This window comes from Marmota marmota, unplaced genomic scaffold, assembly GCF_001458135.2.
Source record: "Marmota marmota marmota unplaced genomic scaffold, marMar, whole genome shotgun sequence".
NCBI classification, from domain to species: domain Eukaryota; kingdom Metazoa; phylum Chordata; class Mammalia; order Rodentia; family Sciuridae; genus Marmota; species Marmota marmota.
In genome coordinates, this window is record NW_026006341.1 from 59,207 (window position 1) to 80,758 (window position 21,552).

A 21,552-nucleotide genomic window follows, 5' to 3' on the forward strand; every position below is an offset into this window, starting at 1 on the left:
ATGGCAAGAGACTTTCAGGTGATGTGAAAGCATTTTGTTAATAGTAGGAAAAGAAAACCATAGTCACGTGACTTGTATATTCCCCCCAAGTCTCAGAGGCATCCCAAGTCTCAGAGCAGTCGTGATTTGATGGACATCTGCTGCCTGTCTCCTGTTTACCTGGCACACAACTGACCAGGTAAGAGTCAACAGATACAAAAGGGAAAGGCGCTGCCTGCTGAACAGTGTAGACATGTGAAAATGAATCACACAGTCAGCGAATACTGTGCAATCGGGTGTGACTGGGGCTCAATGTGTGTGTGGCACCCTGAGGTTGTGACCTATTTTTGATTCTGTAGAAGTCATCCTTGAGACATTCCATATGGATTAGGGGCTGAAGGGCTTCCTAGGATATAGTACTTTAAAAACTCATTTGCATTCCAACTAGTAATCTCCTCCACCTGTGCAAAACCTCCAAGCCAGTAGTGTATGATCACAGTGCTTTGCTAGTACCAACTCTGGGGAGGCAGGAAATTTCACCAAGAATGATGCCCAGGCCCTTCCCAGAACAACTTAAAACAGAAGAATAGAAGAATCTCCATGGCTACAGCCTAAGTATTACTCTTTTTCAAACTCCCCAAGCTCATGAATCTTGTTACACTTAATTTATGGAAGAGAAAAAAAAAACTGAAGCTGTGTTTACATTATATATACTGAGAGGAAGGGGCTGACACCTTGTAGATGTCTAATCCCACCTCTCCAGCTATAGGGCCCTGTTACCAGGGCCCCCAGGGTAACACCGTGAGTAGGGGAAGCATATTCCTGATAATAGTTCTGAGCCTTGACAGACTGCTCTAGCTCATCCCTTGCACAGTTGAATTGAATATCACGCAGAGTTTCTAGAGTAAGAAGCCGTGGGCTAATGTATTATCCTCAACAGTCTGAAAGCCGCTTAGACCCTTTGTCCACACTCTGTAAATGGAAGAAATCTCTCCAGTAATAACATTCTGCTCGAGATGTTTACTGGGTGCTCAATAAATATAATATGGAGAGTATTATAAGTTCAGGAACCTAAACATATTCAAATTCCGTGAAACCGAATACAGCAATGGCTGCCTAGACCCACCGTGAAGACCCAGTGGTTTTGAGGCTGTGGAGTGTGCATGAACTTGACATTCGGGCACTCCACACCCTTGAAAATGCCAGTGGGGTAGACCCCAGCTTTGGGGAATGATAAATTTCATAAAGAAACACATCAGAAACTTTGACACTGAAGCTGAAACTGGTGGAAGGACAGTAAAGGGGTACGATAAAGAAAATCAGATGATTCCTGATGGCAATTTAAAAGTTCAATGACTTTGAACTACTCTTTAGATTTCCATCTCTATCTACTTGGAACCATTTAATAGCCTCCAGTTTTAAGTTTAATGTGTTAAAAATAAAAACCAATTTGAGGCGCAGAGATCATATCACATTTTTGACAACTTAGCTGGGTCTTGAGCTGGAGGGCACAACTTCTGGGTCATTCTGCTGAGCCACAGATATTGGAAAAGTTCCTTATCCTCAATATTGAGGATTAACAGCCCTTCCCTGGTTACTGTGCTTATTCTGAATTCTCTGGTTTTCTTCTTTGAGCTTTCTTATCTAACCCCTGCAAGCCAGAGAGATGGAGCAAGGGGGGTCTAGGGCCAAGCACCCAATGTACTAGAGCCCCAAGAAGTTCTCTGGCTGACAGTGAGTTAAAATTTTAACAAGAAAATCATGACTAAGGAGGCAAATAATGATTGAAGATACCTCTCCAAGTGGCACATGTTTACATAAACCACTTCGAGCCTTTCTGAATGAGAGTGGGAAGGAAATGATTGGTAGCTAGCTGATCACAAATATGTAAGTGGCTAGTGGGATGGAAAGAAGATTAACTTAACAACAACTCTCCCAAAGAAACTATCTCTTCATTTCCTTTCTTATTTAGAAAGCCAAACATTGATTTTTTAACTGACCTATGCAAAATTTCATACAATAAAAGGTGTGTAGAGCCATGAAATTCATCCTCACAGTAACTGATTCTTCATCATAACTCTTTGTAATGAGCATTGACTAATCTGTATCCTAGGCTAGCTGTACCCTGGTCTGGCATCCAGTGTTAACGCTGGCTTCTGGGACATTTTGAAATAGGTACATTCAGAACCCGAATTTTAAGTCCCTTCCAGGCATGGTTGAATGCAGCAAAGTTAAAGTCGGACAGTTTAGCCATTGAAATGTCTACTGCATCTTGAACTAGGAGGGAAGAGGGAGCCCCTCTTCTTCCTACTCCTCCTGGGGCTCCCCTGCAGTGGCTCAGGAATTGCCCGAATCAACATCCTTAACTGGGTTTCCACAGCCCTGCTCCTTAAGCTCCCCTCTCCCCACCTCCACTAGAAGATTCTGTGCCCACTTGCATGGCCATGTGAGAGGGGCCTGGCTCAGAGTGGCATTCTCCTCCCTGCCTCTTACCACCTCCTCTCTCACCACCCACAGGTGCCTGCTAATCCCATCATCCAGAGACAAGTTACCTGCCAGGTCACATCTCTGTCATGCATTAGCATTTTCAGGATTGGACATTATGAAGGATTTGAAAGATGTGTGTGTGTGTGTGTGTGTGTGTGTGTGTCCTTGAGGGTTCCTTCATAAGCAGTTTTCTATGGCCATTTTCCTGATATGGAAGAACTTAGAGGGGAGCAGTGTACCCTAAGCCCCATGAAATCTAAACTGCTTCAGATTTGACTGAAGCTTTGTCCTAAGCCATGACTTAGAACCCCAAGGTGTACCTACTAAATTGCAAATGAGACCAACATAAAATGAGCTGCCTTCATTGGGTCATATTTAGGATTTTTTTCTGCTGTCAACCAAGCATTCCCTTCAAAATAAAAGATTATCATATATAAACAATTTTTAAAATCATTCTCATATATGATTAATGTGTACATACACTTTCAAAATATTTTCTACCCTGCACATGTTTCGGTAAACCTGTCCCTTCCTATCATGGACACCACCCTCTAGAGGATCTAAGAAAAACCCATAGGATTCCAGTGGACACATTCTCTCCTCCTACCATGGTCCCTACCCTTTACCATGACATGATCCCACCATTCCCTGAGGACACGTTTACACCTTACACCCTTCATTCATTAATTTAACTGCCACCAATTTCCTGAGCCTTCTGGGTCATCCATCAACCTTGGGCTGCCTCCAGAGTCTGTCTTTGTCTTACACCTTCATCTTTAACCCCTGGCGTGCTGGTAGCAGCCCCTCTATGTCCATTACCTGGCTGCTCTTTCTTCCTCTTCTTGCTCTGACCCTTGGAGACCCTGGGGACTTCGCCCACCCTCTCAGGAGGTAGCTGCTTCCTCTTTCCTCGACTCCCTCACCCCATGTCACTGGCCCTGGAGGTGGGGATAGTGCCCTCCTTCTCTTCACTGCTCCTTTGAGAACTTGGCCTTTTCTTCCCTTTTTGGAACTCCCAGAATCTGGGAGGCACCCCCACTCCCGCAGACTCTGATCCTTGTGGGATCTCCAGTCCATTAGCTAATCTCAACTCTCCATCCCCTCCCTCACATCTTTATTTTCCTCTCTACCTGGCTTAGTTTCATGACTTTCTCTTGTCCTTGTTCCTCTCCAAGTTGCATGACTGAAAACCTCCATCCAACTTTGCCCACCTGGCCCAGAGCAGCTGGACGTGGCTGGGGAAAAGCAAAGGACCACGCTGACTGGTCGCCTCATTCTCTATTCGTTGCTGCACACCTCAAGTAGTGTCCCCACAATCCCTCTGCCCACCCTGGCCACCCAGTGCCTGGCTGTAGCCAACTTCCTCCCCCCTCACCTCCCAAACTGTTCCACACCCTTCTTCTCCCTTCTTCTTTCTCTTCCTCTCTCCTCTTCCACACTCCAAACTCCAACCCATCCTTACCTTCAGCAGAAGACCTCACTTTTCATTTTCCCTGAGGAGAGAATGTGCTCATCCTCTGTCTCTGCATCTTGCCATCTCCTCACTGCATCTTGGCTGGAGAGCCTGTCTGGCCTCCCTCCTGTTCCCATAGCCAGTGACTCTTTTGCTCATTGAATCCCATCAGCCTGTTTCCTCCTGTGATCTTCTCCTTTCTCCCCTACATCACCAGTTTTTCCCTCCTTGATGTTGAGTCATTCTATCAGCATACAAAATGCTTCAAAATCTTCCTAGGGATCTATTAAAATACTTCTTGATCCCTCTCTCTTCAAGCCCCATTCCTCTGCTGTCCTTTTATGGTAGAATTGTGCCATAGGCTGTCTGGATTCCCTGTCTCTCCTTCATTAGTTCCCCAGTATTTTTTGAGCCTTCTTGAGTTAGACACAGTCTGGCAGAATCAAGTACTTTTGTTCCAATCATGATGACTTCCATCTTTCCAGGAACAGTGGAAGTGCCTGGTCCTTCTCCTTTGATTGGCCTTCTCCTCCTCCTTATGCATCTGATCTCCTAGTCTTGCTGACATCACACCCACTTTGTTTTCCCCCCAGCCCACCCTGTTCCTACTCAATGCCCTGAGAAACTCCCCTGACTCCTTGCACCCTCTAAATTCTGGAGTGCCCCAGGGCCCACCCGGCTTCTGTCTTCGGCTTTCGTGTGTTTCCATTCAGATATATGGTTCCACCCATTCTCTTGCTCTGAATAATATCTACATGCTCAACTCCAGAATTTCTTCTCTAACCCTGACATTGCTCTGGGTTCACAGGTTCAGATTGATTCTCTAGCCTCTGTTCCATCTCTGACCTAACCTGTGCCAAGGTGGTTCTGGTTTCCCCTTCTACTTCTCTCCCTGTTCTCCCTTAGTCAGTGGCTCCTGCCATTCTGGTTCACACCAGAAGCATTGGGGTAAGACTTGATTTCTCTGTCCCACACTCTTTGGAAAACCCTCCAGCATAGATGCAAATCTTCCCTTTCTCCCCATGCACACCCCATCTGAGTCAGTGTGGCCTCTCCCTCTCTTTTGGTGAAATTGCAGCCTCTATTCTATTCTTTGTAAACTGTCCTCGGCACAGAAGGCTTCTTGCTGTCCTGGTCCCCTTGCTCACTCTGCTCAGTCACAGGATCCTTTCATTTGTTCTCATGTGGGTCAGACCAGTTCCCACCCAGCACCTTCACCTCTGTTCATCCTGTGACTTGGAGGTCCCACCTCTGTCCTCCATGTCAGACTCCTTGTCATTCTCCAAAATGCTTCCTTGACCATAGGCCACTAAATAGCCACACCAGCATGACCCACCACACTCTCTCTCTTCACCCTCCTACCCTTCTGAGTACTTGTAAGTATGTCACATTTTAATATTAATGTTTAACTTGCTTACATTTTCACTTTTGGAGCTGTCTTGACATTGTAAGGCTCAGGTTCCTCCTCTGTAAACTGGGGAGAATAATAACATCCAGATCTTGGGATCGATAAGAGGATCTTGCACCATCGTAAGTACACAAAAGTATCTTTTAAAATAATATACCTCTAATCTGAACTTCATCCCACCATTCAAATAAACAAGAATAACAAAAGTTTGATAAATGAAGAGACGCAATAGCAAAATGAGTATGAATTGTGTTTTTATTAATTTTTATCTATTGATATTTTCAATGATTCTCTAAAAAGCATTGAATTCCCTTAAAAGTCTAAATATTATCCAAAATGAAAAGCTGAAAGAGTTGGAAACAGTTGTCTCTGTGAAGCAAGAATTGGGAGTAGGATAGAGTCCTGCTCTTCTTTGTTACAACATTAATACTATTGGACACTTTACTTTGATAGATATATAGTTGAGTTTTAAGAAGAAAGACTGGAAGGAAATACTGTGACCCGTTAACAAGAGCTATCTGGGTTGGAGAAGATGAAATAACCAGCTGTTCTTTTTTTTTTCCTTCCTTCCTTCCTTCCTTCCTTCCTTCCTTCCTTCCTTCCTTCCTTTCTTTCTTTTCCCCAAATGATCCAGAATGTATTTATATTTTTAAATCATATGCATGCTTTTCATATATGAACTGGGTATTAAAAGGCTAATGGAGGATTGGTAGGATGCATTTGGAATATGCTCCAAATTTTAAAATGTAACTTCTGGGGTACCAGGGAGCACTGCAGTCTAGTGTGGATACTTAGCAGAAGCTGCTAAGACCTTGAGACAGGCAGGGTTGAGTATCGGTGGCAGGGAAGAGGGTTGAAAACAGGGTAAAGAAGGTAAGTGGGAAGGGAGGATGCCATTCCAGCATCCTGATTGCTCACAAATCGGTCCTGAGAACAAGAGTAATCACTTTGGGAAGATTTGGAGACAGTGGGAGAGGAGGCAGGCATGGCCAGAAACAGGTAAACAAAGGATAGACATTTTCAGGGTCATCTGACATTCTGAGCATCATATTTGCATTTAATAAAAACCTCTAACCAAAGCAAATTTGCAAAGAGACCATTTATTCCACATCTGGGAAGGAAAGCAAGCACCAAGAGCAGGGGCTCCCAGCCAGGCTGCCTGGAGGAGAAGGGGTGTGTCTTAATTCATATTCCCTCTTTTAACCTTGATGATGGCCAGGAGCTTTGTAATCTCTTTTGACATGCTGTAGAAATGTTTTGCAAATTCAAATGCTTAGAACTTTCAAATGTCAGGAGGTGAAGGATCACTCTGCCTTCCCGTATAATAGGAGCATGCTGTCTTTTTTAGGATGGATGGTCACAATATCACTTTGTAGCCTCATCTTCAACCATCGAGAGGGATCCGCAAAGGCCCTACTCCTCCTCCCACACACAACCTCCATCTCCTCTGTGCGCATGTCTCCCAACAACCGCTCAGGTAAGAGGCTGCCCAGGGCCATCCCAGGCCTTGGTTTCCCCTGAACAAAGGCTCTCACCCCAGTCCCTCAGCTGAGATGCACCCGGAGGGGAACTGCCCCAACTTTGACTAGGAATATGAAATGCCTTTGTGTTATGTAAACACATATTCAGAGCAAATTCTCTAACAGGTTCACATGCACAAATGCCTATCAGGAACCTGCCTTCAGAGAGGAACAAGTGTAAGGAAGACTGTCAAGACAGTACACATCAGGATTTTCCATGCGTAGGTTTTGAAACTCAGTTTGAGTTGCATTTTCTTTATTGTAATTGAGATAACAGAGTAGAGGACACAGGATGTACTGTTTCTTTCTTTGGCATGAGATGTATCTTGAGGGTCTCATAACTATTCTGTGTCCAGTTGGCTTTTTATTATTACCTACAAATCATTGATAAATTCTTACACCAAATTTTAACTTGTAAGTCATTCCATTTAATTTTCTAATTTTGTCACATTCCTCTTGCTTAAATTTTGAGCTTAATTCACACATTTATTTGTGAAAGTATTTTATGTTATTCCACTTTTCAGTTGTTTGAAGGAATGCCAAAGATTAGATGGAAATATACAAGGTAAAATATGAACACCTTGTTTAATAATATAAGCGGCATGGGTTTATTGTTCTTTTACCCAAAGTACAAGTTTTTGAAACTTTTCATTTCTGCATATTGATTTTGTTTGGAGAATGAAGGATGGAACAACAATTCTATGCCCTCACCTACCCAGTTCTCCTGACTTCCTCACATGACTCTTTCCTTGCCATCCCCAGCCATCTCCCTGATGAGGTGATCATATTTCTGAAAGGATATTTTGGAGACATTGGCAAAAAATGCTGCCCACCAAAGTGGCCTCTCCACCCCTAGGACAATTGCAAATCCAAGGACAATTGCAAATCCTTACACTGGCCGGTCAGAATGATGGAAAATCAGAAACCAGGGGTGAGCTTTAGACCGATACAAGGCACCCTCTCCAACCCTTGAAAGCTTCTAGGTTCAGCCTCCCATGAGGATAAGGAAGCCCTGTGACTTGGGACTCTTCCACCTAACCTCGCAGTGCAGAGGTGGCCTCTTTTTCTTCTTTTCCTACAATTCTGGCAGGTTTTAAGAGGTAAGGAAGTGTCTTCTCTGGTGCCTTAACCCATTCCAGCTCTTCTGCAGGAGAGCTGCATTCTAATAAGATGCCCCAGTGATTTGTGTGAACATTCCTTGTTTTAGGAGCTCTGAATTATAGATGCTGAACTAATATGAATCTGTAGGTGTTTTTTTTTTATTTTCAGCATTCATTGAAACATTCATTTTTTCTGGGGTTCTGCAGGAACTATCAAAACAACGGGGCAAAGCTTGTGCCTTGTATTTGATTGACAACCTCTCTCTCCCTCCCTTGGTGGGCATCACAGCAAGACCAACCCTTCATAGCTGGTTGCTCTTAAGAATTGTCAACAGGAACCATTTCTGCTCATGTCTTATGTTCCTACCACACTTCGGGAAAGTTGAGTTAAGAATATAAACCTGAAAGTCATGTACCAGTAACCAGATAAAGGAAGCATGGAAGGGAAATATATAGGTTTGGAACAGTATTTCAGCACACTGCAGAGTAGGACCTACCCCTTCAAGCAGGTGCAGATGTCCTGAGCAGAACCATTTGAGCGGGAGAGAAGGACACCAGGCTGTCTCCTTGACCTTAAGTCATTTTTTCCTCTAATCAGACATCAGCAGGAGATATGACCATCAGCAGAGGAGTTAGCCTCTCACCCTCAATTTTCCATCCAACTGCAATCATTCTGGAAGACATCTGGTGTTGTGTGTGACCCCCCTGGTGAATGCAATGGCCCTGCTTCCTCCTGACACATTGCTAATTGGCCTCCCTTAAGTTCTGGTCTTTACTAAAAGCAAAGAAGCCAACAAATAAATAAATTGGGTCATGAGCACTAGACGAGGTCACCAATATGGCTCACAGTTGCACACATGCCAACGTACCTGCCTAACCATAAAGGAAAACAGAAACAAAATGTATTGGGAATGCCACCTCCTTCTATGGAAAGCAACCACTTTTCTTATAGCAAATACTGCAAAATTCTGTCAGCGCAGTGAGCAGACTGTCTCTAGTTCTTAGGGAGACCTGTCAGGAGGCTCTAGGACCCTGATTTTGCATTCAAGAGTGTAATATTAGTCTTTAATTCCCAGGGTACAGAGAAACTCGTCAGCAGAATCAGTGAATTCCACACCAGCCTTCATGGAATCCCACACTCTTGGCAATGAAAAAGCATCCTGGTGTGGCCCAGGAGTCCTTGGTGCCTCATTATGTAACTACAGAGGGTTCCAAAGACTGGCTGCTATCTAGAAGTAGAGACAAGCCATAACTGTCCTAAGGGACACATTCTTAAGAATATTCTGGGCCCTTATGCCAATTAGAATTTATGGGCTAAGATGGCATCCTGCAGTGGAGGGAGCCAGTCCTGTGTAGCCTCTCCTCAGCACTGCCCAGACATGCATCTCCGAGTGAAGCCTGCAGGCCACAGAGGTTCTGGTGAATGCTGCTGAACCCCCTTCCCCAACCCGGGAGGAACCTAAGCACCACAGCTCCTGACCACAGGGGGAGCCCTCCCAGAGCTGAGTCCGGTGGTCATAGCTCAGTGCCCTTGTTATTCATGAGCAGGGCAGCAAAGGGAGGGGGCAGTTGGGCTGTCCGTCAAATTCTAATAATTTTTAATATCTTTAAAAATATCCACCAGAGAGCTCTTTCCCCCTAAAAAATTATTATCACACTCCAGTGAGCCTGGAAAACAGAATAAAATGTCATACTTATGTGGACTCCATTACCGGAGCTTTTCCTCTTGAGGACTCAGTAAAGTTCACCCCTCCCACCATTCAGAAGAGGAGGTGTTTTGATTCTCCACCAGTGGGGTGGTTCCAGAGATGCCCTTGTAGACAAGACCCATGATTTAGATTCTCATGTGGGTAGGAGCAGCCATTTCCAAATGGAAGGCCTTCATTTTAGGAGCTTTCCTGGACACTTTTCACCTGAACAGTTTGGCAGGGAACAGTAGACAATTATGAGGTAGATGATTAAAATTGAACTTGAAGCTAATGTTAGACTAGTTGTTAACAGAGCTGAGAAATAAGGCTAACCATTTCAAAGAACATGGGCTGTGGGTGAATTAGCGTCACTCTTTAGATGCAAGTGACTGAGGCCAATTTAGGTGCCTAGAATATGTTAACTGTTCTTGGAAAAAATAAAAAAAAATAAACAACAAATGAAATTGGCTGCCATCTTCCTTTAAAACTGACTGCCCTTCACGCCACATAGATTAATTCAGCTCAAAGTCTGAAGTCATGGTTCTTGCTCCAAATTTAACAGTAATCCAAATATACTTCATTTGTGCCTCTTTTTGGAAATGTTAACTTCCAGAATAGAGCAGCAGACACAAAATTACATATGAATTTCCTAAAAATTACCTAGGCATTAAATGTTGAAGCTTTGTTTACTGTAGGACTCCAGGATTCTGGGTTTCCTCAAAGAAATGCTCCCACCTCTCCTTCTAGAGAGAGAGAAATATGTAGCATTAAAGACAGAGCTTGGTCTTCATCTGAGTTGTAGAGTGAAATGCAAGTTCATCAAGGCATTAGATATTATAGATATTATAATAATGTGGTATAGACATTACTTATCCACAACCAATAGCTGGCTTAACCTTTCAAAAGTAAACAGTAGGATGCAGTTCTTGCTGAGAGTTGTGCAGGGAAAACTAATGATATGCTAACACAGTCCTCCTCCTAGCAGGAACTTGCAATTTTTTTAATGACTTTGGGTCTCAATGGATGGCTCACATGAGCAGTTCTTGAAGACCAAAGATGCCTTTGCTGTCTTTATTTCTTTGAGGGCATATGGTACCAGACTGTGGTGAACTGATTCATCCAGGAACCTCTGGGATGACAGCTGTAAGGAGGAGAAGGAAATTGAAGTGTGCATAGTTACTCAAGCCAATCTTTTTTTTTCCTTTTCATAAACACACAGAGATAGATGATAGGTAGGCAGAAGACAGAAGATAGCTGATAAATGGACAGAAAGGAAGGGAGGGAGGGAAAGAGGAAGGGAAGGAGGGAGATGATGGATAAATGACCAACTAGATAGATGGGTCTTATCTGAACAGTAAAATGGCCTGAAGCCCCACAGTCTCCCTTGGTAAATAAGGTTGATCAGTTAGTGAAATATAAGATATGTATTGATTAAAAGCCTCAAGTGGCAAGAAACCTTTGGTTGGCTTTCACTGTGCTGATGAGCAAGTAAGACACCTCCCCCAGGTGGCTGCTTCTTAGGTCTACAGAATTTCCAGATCCTGGGTCATCCTTTTGAGATGGGAATGGCATTTTTCAGCTAGCACAACTTCTTTTTCTATTCAGCGCCTTATGGTAGATACTAAATACACCCAATGCACTTAACAGGATGTAAGCCCAGACATGAACATAGGAAAAGCTAATCACCACAGTCTGATAAAGGAACACTTAGACTACACCATTATAAATAGAATTAACACTTACAAATAGATCTTTTAATACTGATTCAGCTGCAATACCATGTACTAATATTTCAGTCCTCAATAACAGTTATGGGTTAAACAATAAAATATCAATTTTCTAAGAATTAGGGTGACACAGAGGTCATATCTTACTGGCGCTGACCTAGGCGAAGCTTAGCCAGTGATGACCTGTTCATCTTGATAAGACTCACATTATGGAAAGCTGCTCTTAAAGAAATAATAATAAGATAAAAGCAGCATTTAAACTGAATAACAGATACAAATTAAATACATACCAATAACCACCAAAATACTCGATGTGTTTGGTCTATCTGGTTTCTCCAGTTGAACTCTTCCTTAGTATCATTCCCCTTCTTCCTAGAAGTTGTGCCCCTGGGCCATAAGATCTGAAGACCCCCACGTTGGTGTGGGGAAGTAACATTAAGTACTGCCTGAAAAATATCTGTTTGCAAAAGTGTTGCTCCAGACTGCCATGGTCTCTCACCAGCCAAATATGAAAACTCAGAATGATCAGCTCAGCTTAGCTCAGATAGCAGGAGAAGGCAAATCCCAGTGGGTTATGGACACCTCATCTCACCAGCTGACTGAATGACGGAACATCTGTATGACACAGAGAGGAGAAAAGCCAAGCAACGGGGGCACACGGTGTTTTAGAACTGCATATCCCAGACGAGATCCTGCTGATACCTGGCTGAGTTCTCTGGGGAAACATGCTCTCCCAGGCCCAACCTGAGACATTTTCTTTCCCAGTGTGGTCAGGACAGTAGGGCTTAAATGCAGGTCAAGCAACCAGCTAATCAAGACCAAACTAATGACCATCTGATCATCAGCTTGTAACCTTGCTCTCTCAAATATCCCAAATAACATTTCACAACTGGCTAGGTGGAAAAACCTGCTCTGTGCTGGCTGCAAGCCCTCTGTGGTCTTTGTTTATCATGCTTTATGTGGATGCTCAAATATTTGTCACACAACTGTGTGCTTGAGCTCCAGGTGCTGCCCAGACTCTGCTGGGGTTTTAGGGTGTTATGGAATTTATGGGAGAATGACTGATTGCCTTTAAAAATCTGAAAATGTGAGTTTAGTTTGCCCAAGAGTTTCACACACATGAACTGGTATACGAACTGAATAAGAACTGGATTTGTGGGTTTCCAAGGTCTCCTTTAGCTCCTAGAGATAATCTTCAACCCATGGTGCATCTCAGATCAGGATCTTCATGAGGGTGCACTTTGGCGAGGGCTCTGTGGTAAAGAGAACCTTGTGAACATCACGCCTCACCTCGAAGCGCCATATTGTTTGGTCACCAGTAGAATCAAAGAGCAAGGAGAATCATAATGTGCTAGATTATTAGTGGCCTTACAAAGTGAAGGACCAAGACCTTCAGTTCACAAAGAATACCAAGTGCTCCCCAGGGGGGCAGGTCAGCCCCAGTGGAGAACCACTGTCCCAGTGCCCTGCTCAAGGTGCTAATCACAGTTGAGTTCAAGAACATAAAATGTCACACTCCACAGTGTGGTGATCTGAGATAAAAGACAGAGGAGACAGCATTTGGCTAGAATTTGAAGAAAGGATAGACTTCCATGGAGCAAGAATAGGAGCATTTCAGGTAACAGAAACAAGAATAAAGGAGATGACATAGGAACAACCAGGAACAGACAGGGAACAAAGGTGATGATTTTTATTTTAAAATTAGGAACAGAGAAAGGATTAACTAAGAGAGAAAGAAAAATCAGCTGGGGGCAAAGCTGCAGTCGTTTGAAAAACCACCTTGTGGAAACATTGACAATTTCTTATTGCACCTGTACAAAGATCCTTGCTGTGTGTGGTGACAATAAAGTCAGACTCTAGATGGGTGCTCTAAAACTCCAGCCCGCATCAGAACCACTTGGAGCACATGACCCAGCAAGCTCGTTCCGAGGGCTTGCCTGGGTAGGGCTGGATATGGCTAAGAATTTGCATTTCTAACAAATGATGTTCATGTTGCTTGTCTGAGGACCACACTTTGAGAATGCCTGGTCTAGAGACAATCACTTATGAGACAATTGTAATGACCCAGAAGTGTGAGCATTTTACTCAAAATCATTCCCACATGAGCATTTCCGCATCAAATCTGCCTTTTCACAAAATGCCTGAGTGATGCACAGAACATTACAGAACAACAGTCCAGAAAACAAGTCAGGGTCTGAGGGAGGAGCTAACAGTAAAACTAACAAAACTAATATAAAATATTGTCAGTGTTGATCAGAGACACTTGCCCACTACTTGATGAGAGAAAGAAGCACCTAAAGATGCCTCTGAGATGTGAGCCTGGGTTGCCCAAAACCCAGGAGTAGAAAACCCTCCTTTCCAGCAAACAGATCCCACTCCATTTGGACATGTGGAGTTACTTGTGCTGCTGGTACATCCAGGGGCTGAGCTGCAACCGGCAGTGGGAAATGTAATGGAGACTCTGAACTGGAGAACTGAAAAGTAGGCATTGCTCCTCTGGGGTTGAAAGTAGGAAAATGGGCGTGGATAGAGCATTTGTGAAAAGGAGAATATGGCGAGAAGCAAGTCCTGGAGTGGGGAAGGTTCTAGGGAGGCTGTGCACTACAGAAAAGGCCACAAGTTAAAAGCAAAGGTTTCAAAACCAGGAGGGAAGACCTCATGTGAAGAGAGTGGCAAATGCTAATGGTGGGCTCAAAGGATGGCAAGGAGTAAGAAGGCAGAGAAGCAGCCTTCAGACACAGTACTTTGCAGATCATGCAGGGTCTTCAAGAGCTGTTCCAACAGCAGGTGAGGGTGAGCGAGTAGGAGGATGGCAGTGGACCATCTACTGAGACTCGATCCTGAGACAATCATAAACGAAAGGAGGGGCTGGGGTTGTGGTTCAGTGGAAGAGCACTTGCCTAGTAGGTGTGAGGCACTGGGTCAATTCTCAGCACCGCATATAAATAAATCAAGGTCCACTGACAACGAAAAAATATTTAAAAAAGAATAAGAAGAGGAGGAGGAGGTGGNGAGGAGGAGGGAGGGAGAGAGGGAGGGAGGGAGGGAGGAAGGAAGGAAGGAAGGAAGGAAGGAAGGAAGGAAGGAAGGAAGGAAGGAAGGAAGGGCCGAAACATCTGGGCCAGCTGACGGAATCAAGGGGAATGTGGCTTATGCTCATACAGTTTAAAGGCTACCCCTTCTATAGGTACAGCATTTGTGGCTTCTGTACTGTTTAAACACTTGTCCTCCTTGTCCTGTGGACTCCTACTAGATTAAGCCCCATTTTTTCAAGTCAGAGGAATGGATATTTTGATGCCACATAGTGATAAATTTTGTGGGTCAACATAAAAATGAGACTTTGCAACCTGAAACATGATTAAGACCCTGCCAAGCAAAGAAGCCATAGGGAGAGGACAGTCTGACTCCCCGAGGTGCACCCTTTACTTGGCACCCTAAAATATACAGAGAACAGCAGGAAACAAGGTTAATCCTATCTCAGTAAGGTTGGGCATCTGGCTACCAGCCCTTTCAAGGAGCCCATTTACTCTCCACTCCATACCCACAGGCACCTGCCACATGAGCTATGTGGATTCCTTCCAGACTTTCATCCATACTACCCGCTCTGTGTTAGTCATTTTTGCATCAATGTGACCAAAATACCTGGCAAGAAAAACTCAGAGAAGGAAAAGTTTCTTTTGGCTCAGGTTTTCTAAGAGATTCTGTCTACAGTGGGCCAACTCCATCACTGGGCCCAAGGTAAGGCAGAACATCATGGTAGAGGGGTGTGGCAGAGGAAAGAAGCTCATGGCAGACAGAAAGCCGAGAGAGCCAAGGATGACTTAATCTCCAAGTGCATGCCCCCAGTGACCTACTTTGTCCAGCCACCCCCAACTGCCTACAGTTACCCCCACACATTAATGCATTCAAATTAATCCATCAAATGGATTAATCCACTAATTGGGCTACAGCTTTCATAATCTAATCATTTTACCTATCAACATTCCTGAATTATCTCACACATGAGCTTTTGGGGGACACCTCAAATCCAAACTATAACACTCTCTCACCCACTTGTGTTCAAGTCTACTCCACATTCCCCAATTCCTGGTCTACCTGAAATCCACAATCACAACACAGCCAAGCTCCCTTTAGTCATGCACTTGGCAGAGAAGCCAGGTGTCTATTTCCTAATGGCTGCAAGGACTCTTAATTCTCTCATGAAAGCAGACATCTATGAGATAAAACATTTTGGTCACAGAGCTGAGGAAAGTGAACTGCAAGTTAAATGCAAATCAACTGTATGTCAAGTATCTGAGCTAACCAGTTATCAAAAAAAATTATTACAATATCAACACTTGTATGTTCAACTTACTTAAAAATCACACACAATTTTTAACTACATTCATTCTGATTGTCTTCTGCTCTTTAATGGACCTCTCCAAAAGTTGCTCAAGAATTTGTAATCTAGACTGGAAACCATGGGGATGGCTCAACTCTGCTCAGCTCAGAATCAGCTACAAGGTCTGGGATGGAAGGCCAAGCTCTTGGTCTGGGTAGTTAGGCAGCTGGGGCAGGAACAACTGCAGCTCCTGAGCATTGGGGCCTGGCTTTGTCTCATGGCTCTGCCATCTGAATTCTGGACACTTCCTTGAAAGTGCAGGGACAAAGGGGAGCCCATGTGAGGACACAGTGGCCAAGTAGGGCCGGAGTGAAACCAACAGTGACAGCACCTTCCTCTCAGACTTCTAGAACTGTAGGAAATGCATTTCTGCTATTTAGGCCCCATGTGTGGTGCTCTGATACTGCAGCCCAGGCACACTGATACAGGGATCAAGGGCAACACCACGGAATCCAACCAAACTTCAGAAATTCTAAAGCTGAAATTGCTGCTAAGCACCCAATCTTCATCCTGAGGGCACCAGCCAGGAAAACGATGTTTAGAAGCATTAATTGATCAAATGAGGCCATAAGGCTTCACCAAGTGGCACACTATTCCTGATGTGGCCTGAGTCTCTGCCAAGGAAACAGGCCAATGTCGTTGATGGTTCTCCACCCAGCCACGGCTGCCTCCTGGACAGTACTTGCCCTCTTCCTTTTAAGCTCCATCTTTGAGCAAAGCCTCTTGGTGGGTCTCAAAGCTCCTCAAGAATCAGGCTTCCCCTGGACCTCACAAACAAAAACTCAGCCATAGGTAAGTATGATTGAGAAGTAATTTTTTTTTAAATTGATAATGAGATGCTTTCACTCTTTGTACTGAGTTGAATAGTTTTACCCTCAAAATAAAATGTCCAGGAGAAGTTCAGATAACTTATTTGGAAACAGGTCTCTGCAGAAGGAATCAAGGTAAGAGATGAGGCCATACTGGATGAAAGTGGGTCCTAAACTCCTTGACATGTTCTTTCAAGGGAGGAGGCCCTGTGGAGATGGAGACACAGGCTGGGGACATGCAGCCTGAGCCAAGGAAAACCAGGGACTGCCAGAAACAAGCAGTGACCAGGGAAGGGTCAGGAAGAGATTCTCCAGAAGGAACCCAAGCAACCTATGCCTCCACTTCTGACTTCTGGCATCCAGAACTGAGAAAGAATATATTTCTGTTGTTTTAAGGCACCAAGTTTGTAGTAATGTGTTATGGCAGCCCTGGGAAATGAATCCACTTTGTTTCAATAAGATTATATCTCGTTAGCGCCATCTCTGATCTTTTTACTGATGAAAAGTTATCTAAGTTAGTTTGAAGCACACATCCTCAACTGAAAGGATCAATCATAAAGGAGCTGTCGACGGACCACGTTTAGACGGGCAGCTGCTGGTAGATGTCCTCACAGAAGGAGGTTCTTTGTGTGTCTGTGTTGGTCTTCATGCAAGGTGTGGTTCTGTCAGAGTCCTTGCGATAGTTGTATTAAACTAGTTTGCTGACAGTTCTTGTCATCAGGCATGCACGCATGAGGTCCCCTTCTTAACCTCTCTGCTTCATTTGTTTACTGTTGTATTGGGTTTTGACACAAGTGACTCCATTTTGTTTCTGACAACTTTCACAATGGCAATTCATTAACCTAAACTCCCAAATAAAGTTTTGGAGGGGGGCCTACATAACACTAATAAAGGAAGAGCCTCCCCTGGGAAGAATACCAGCATTAAATGACTGATATCCACAGACCCCTGTAGGGTCTTGGAGCTCTTCCTCCAGCACCTGGGCCGCCAACATCCAGGTTCTTGTCCATTGAAAGACCCACCTGCTTCCTGGGAGCTCATCAGCAGAGTCTCCAGGTCATTAAGACAAGGTGGCCTCTGAGACAATCAGAGTGGGACTGCAACAGCCTGCTTCACAGATGGCACCAGAGCTTCTGCCTTCTTGACTCCAGCCCTTGCCCCATCTGCAGCAGGTTTTGACAGGGTCAGCAAACAGGGGAAGGCACAAATGAAACACACACATACAAAAGAAAAGAAGAAGAAAGAAAAATATCTGTAGCTCTATGTTGTGACTGAGCATGTCTCAGCATTTCTGTTTCCAATGTGATATTTGATTGACCATGAGACCCAGACTTGGCACTACCTCCTCAGGCCAGATGCCAAACTCAGTTGAAGAAATTTTAGATGTCGCTATCGATTTGGCTTTTGGCACCTTAAAAGCACTTAAAAAAGATGCATTTTTTTGTTGTAAAGTTACCTTCTCTAAACTGAGAGCTGCCAAAAATATCAAGAAGACTTTTTAGGTTGATACATCCTTAAAACACTGCAGCCAGCCACCCTCGGGGCTCTGAGAAGAGGTAGAGGATTCAGAAAGGCAGAACTTTCAGTGGCTCCACACAGGGAAGGAGGGAAAGTAGTTGCCAGGTTGGGGCTTCACAAGAAACAATGATATTTAAACTGTATGGATATGGGGATGTCTTTCGAAAGATCGCATCTGTCACAATTCTTTGGTTGCACATGACTGAAACACTGACCCAGACAGCAGGAACAGAATGAAATTAACTGACACTTGTAAATGAAAAGTCTGGAAGTCATTAAGCTGCAGGTTCTGCTGGGTTCAGGGGCCAGAGTCGTCTCTGGCTTGTTTCTCCCTCGCTCTCATCTCCCTCTCCCGCTGTCCTGGTTTTCATCTCTGAGTTCAGATGTAATAAGATCTCCAGGAAGTTTGTCCTCTCAGCCTCAAATCCATTAAGCAAGAAGACTCAGTGAAAGTCTCAGGGTATCTCATTAGTTGTTATGGGGTCACATGCTCATGCTGAAAGAGTTGTTAAAGATGGGAGAATGGAAAGCTGCAAAGACACAAGCCTTCCTTTGAAAAACCATCATGTACCAAGTACTATAATAAAGACTTTGTTGTGCATTTTAAATTTGATTTTTAAGACAATTCCTGAGAAATGTATCTGATATTCCTGATCTTCAAGCCAGGAAAGAAAGATTCAGCAAAGGTTAAATAACATGCCTGAGGTCACCAAGTAAGTGGTGGGGATGGGAGGTAATGCTGTAGTTAGCACTTTTAACACTTGAGTTAGAACGGAGTTTGGAGCCACCTAATCCAAGTAAGAATCAAACAGACAGCATTCTTGTGCAATGTTCCCACAGCTTTCATAGCGTTCCAGGGATGCATACCAGTTTAAGTGAGTCCAATCCATACAATAGATAGCAAGAAAGTTCTATCTTATTTTGAACTTGCATCTATACCCCTTCAAAGTTTCTTTCTCCAAGGTGTTTGGACACTGACATCTCTTCAGGCTATATCATCTTTTTTTCGTATTGTTTTTAATAGTGAATTATATTACACATAACAGTGAGATTCATTTTGACATAATTATGCATGCATGAAATATAATTTGTACCATTTCAGTACCTACTACTTGCTCTTTCCCTCCCCACTTCCTTCCCTTAGTCCTCCCCATACTACACTCTATGATCTTTCTTCTATGTATTTATTGTTTTTTTTTAATGGGCACTTTGTAGATATACATAAGGTGAGGTTCACTGTGGTATATTCACATATGGGTACAGCATAATAGGTTCAAGTTCCTTCTGCGGTTCTTTACTTTTCCTGTCCCTCCCTCTCCCTCTTTATCCCCCTCCTCTACTCCACTGATCTCGCTTTTATTTTCATATGATCCGCCTATGTCTGCCCCTTTTCCCCCCTCACTTTTCTCTAGCTTCTGCATAGAAGAGAAAACATTCAATATTTGACTTTCTGAATCTGGTTTATTTTATGTAGCCATATGTTCTTCAGTTCCATCCATTTACCAGCAAACTCCATAGTTTTATTCTTCTTTGTGGCTGAGTAAAGCTCCATGGTGTATATAGACCACATTTTCCTTATCCATTCATCAGTCCGTGGGCACCTGGGCTGGTTCCATCACTTGGCTATTGTGAATTGCACTTCTGTAGACGTGGATGTGTCCACATCATTCGAGTATGCTGATTTTAGTTCTTTTGGATAAATATCAAGGAGTGGGATATCTAGGTCATATGGTGACCCATTTCTAGTCTTTTGAGGAACCTTCATACTGTTTTACAAAGTGTTTGTACCAACGTATAGTTCTACCAACAATGCACAACTGTGCCATTTTCCCCACATCCTTGCCAGAATTTATTATTTGTATTCTTGATGAATGCATTCTAACTGGAGTGAGATGAAATCTTGGTATAATTTTAATTTGCATTTCTCTGATTGCTAAGGATGTTGAACATTTTTGTTTCATATATTTGTTGGCCATTTGTTTCTTCTTTTGCCCATTTATTGATTGGATTACTTGTTTTTGGTTATTAAGTTTTTTATTTCTTTATATATTCTGGTTATTAATCCCCTTTCAGCAGAGTAGCTGGCAAAGATTTTATCATTCTATAGGCTCTCTCTTCCTACTCCTAATTGTTTCCTTTGTTGTGCAGAAGTTTTAAAATTTGATGCCGTCTGACTTATTGAGTCTTGGTTTGTTTTTTTTGTTTTGTTTTGTTTTTGTTTCCTTGAGCTTCAGGGGTCTTGTTAAGGAACTTGGTGCCGATATGATGTAGCATTGAGCCCATGTTGTCTTCTAACAGTTGCAAAGTTTCTGGCCTATTTCCCATAGGCCTTGATCCACTTTTAGTTGACTTTTTTGCTGGGTGAGAGGGATCTGGTCTCACTTTCTACATATGGATATCCAGTTTTCCCAGCACCATTTGTTAAGAGTCTGTTTTTTCTCCAACAGATGTTTTTGGCACCTTCGTTGACTATCAGATGCCTGTGCCTATGTGGGCTGGTCTCTGCGTCTTCTATTTTGTTGGTCTTCATGTCAATTTGAATGCCAAAACCATGATCTTTTGTTACTATATCGCTGTGGTATAATTTGAGATCAGGTATTGTGGTGCTTCCGGCATTGCTTTTCTTGCTTATTAGTACTTTGGTTATTCTGCTTTTATTCTTTTTATTCACATTTATAAATAAATTTTAGAACTGTTATATTTCTAGTTCTGTGAAAAATCTCATTGGTGTTTGATGGGGATTGTATATAATCTGTGAGTGATTTTGTTAGTGTGATCATTTTGACAACATTAATTCTGTCTATCTGAGATTATGGAGGTCTTTCCATCTTCTAAGGTCTTCTTCAATTTCTCTCTTCAGGGATTTGCAGTTTTCATTACAGAGGTTTTTCACCTCCTCTGTTAGTATTTTGTTCTTAAGGTTATCATGAATGGGATAGTTATCCCTATTTCTTTCTCAGAAAATTCATTTTGGCATATAGGAAAACTATTGATTTAGGAATGTCGATCTTGTATCCTGCTGCTTTTCTGAATTTGTTTGTGAGCACTAGAAGTCTTCTGGTGTGTATTTTTTGAGTCTTCTAGATGTAGGATCAGGTCATCAGCAAACAGAGATCATTTCACTTTTTCTCCTATTTGTATCTCTTTGTTTCCTTTTTATACCTGATTACACTGGCTAGAGTTTCAAGAACTATGTTGTGTATGAGAGGTGATTGCAGACATCCTTAGCTTGTTCCTGATTTTAGAAGAAATGTTCTCAATCATTCTCTGTTCAACATAATGTTAGCTTTGGGTTTGTCATATACAGCCTTTATAATGTTGAGCTAAGTTCCTTACAATGCTAGTTCCTCTGGCATTTTTAACATTAATCGATGCTGGATTTTTTTGAAGTCTTTTTCTACTTTTATTGGATGATCATGTGGTTCTTGTCCTTAATCCTGTTTATGTGGTGAATGACATTTATTGGTTTCATATGTTTAACT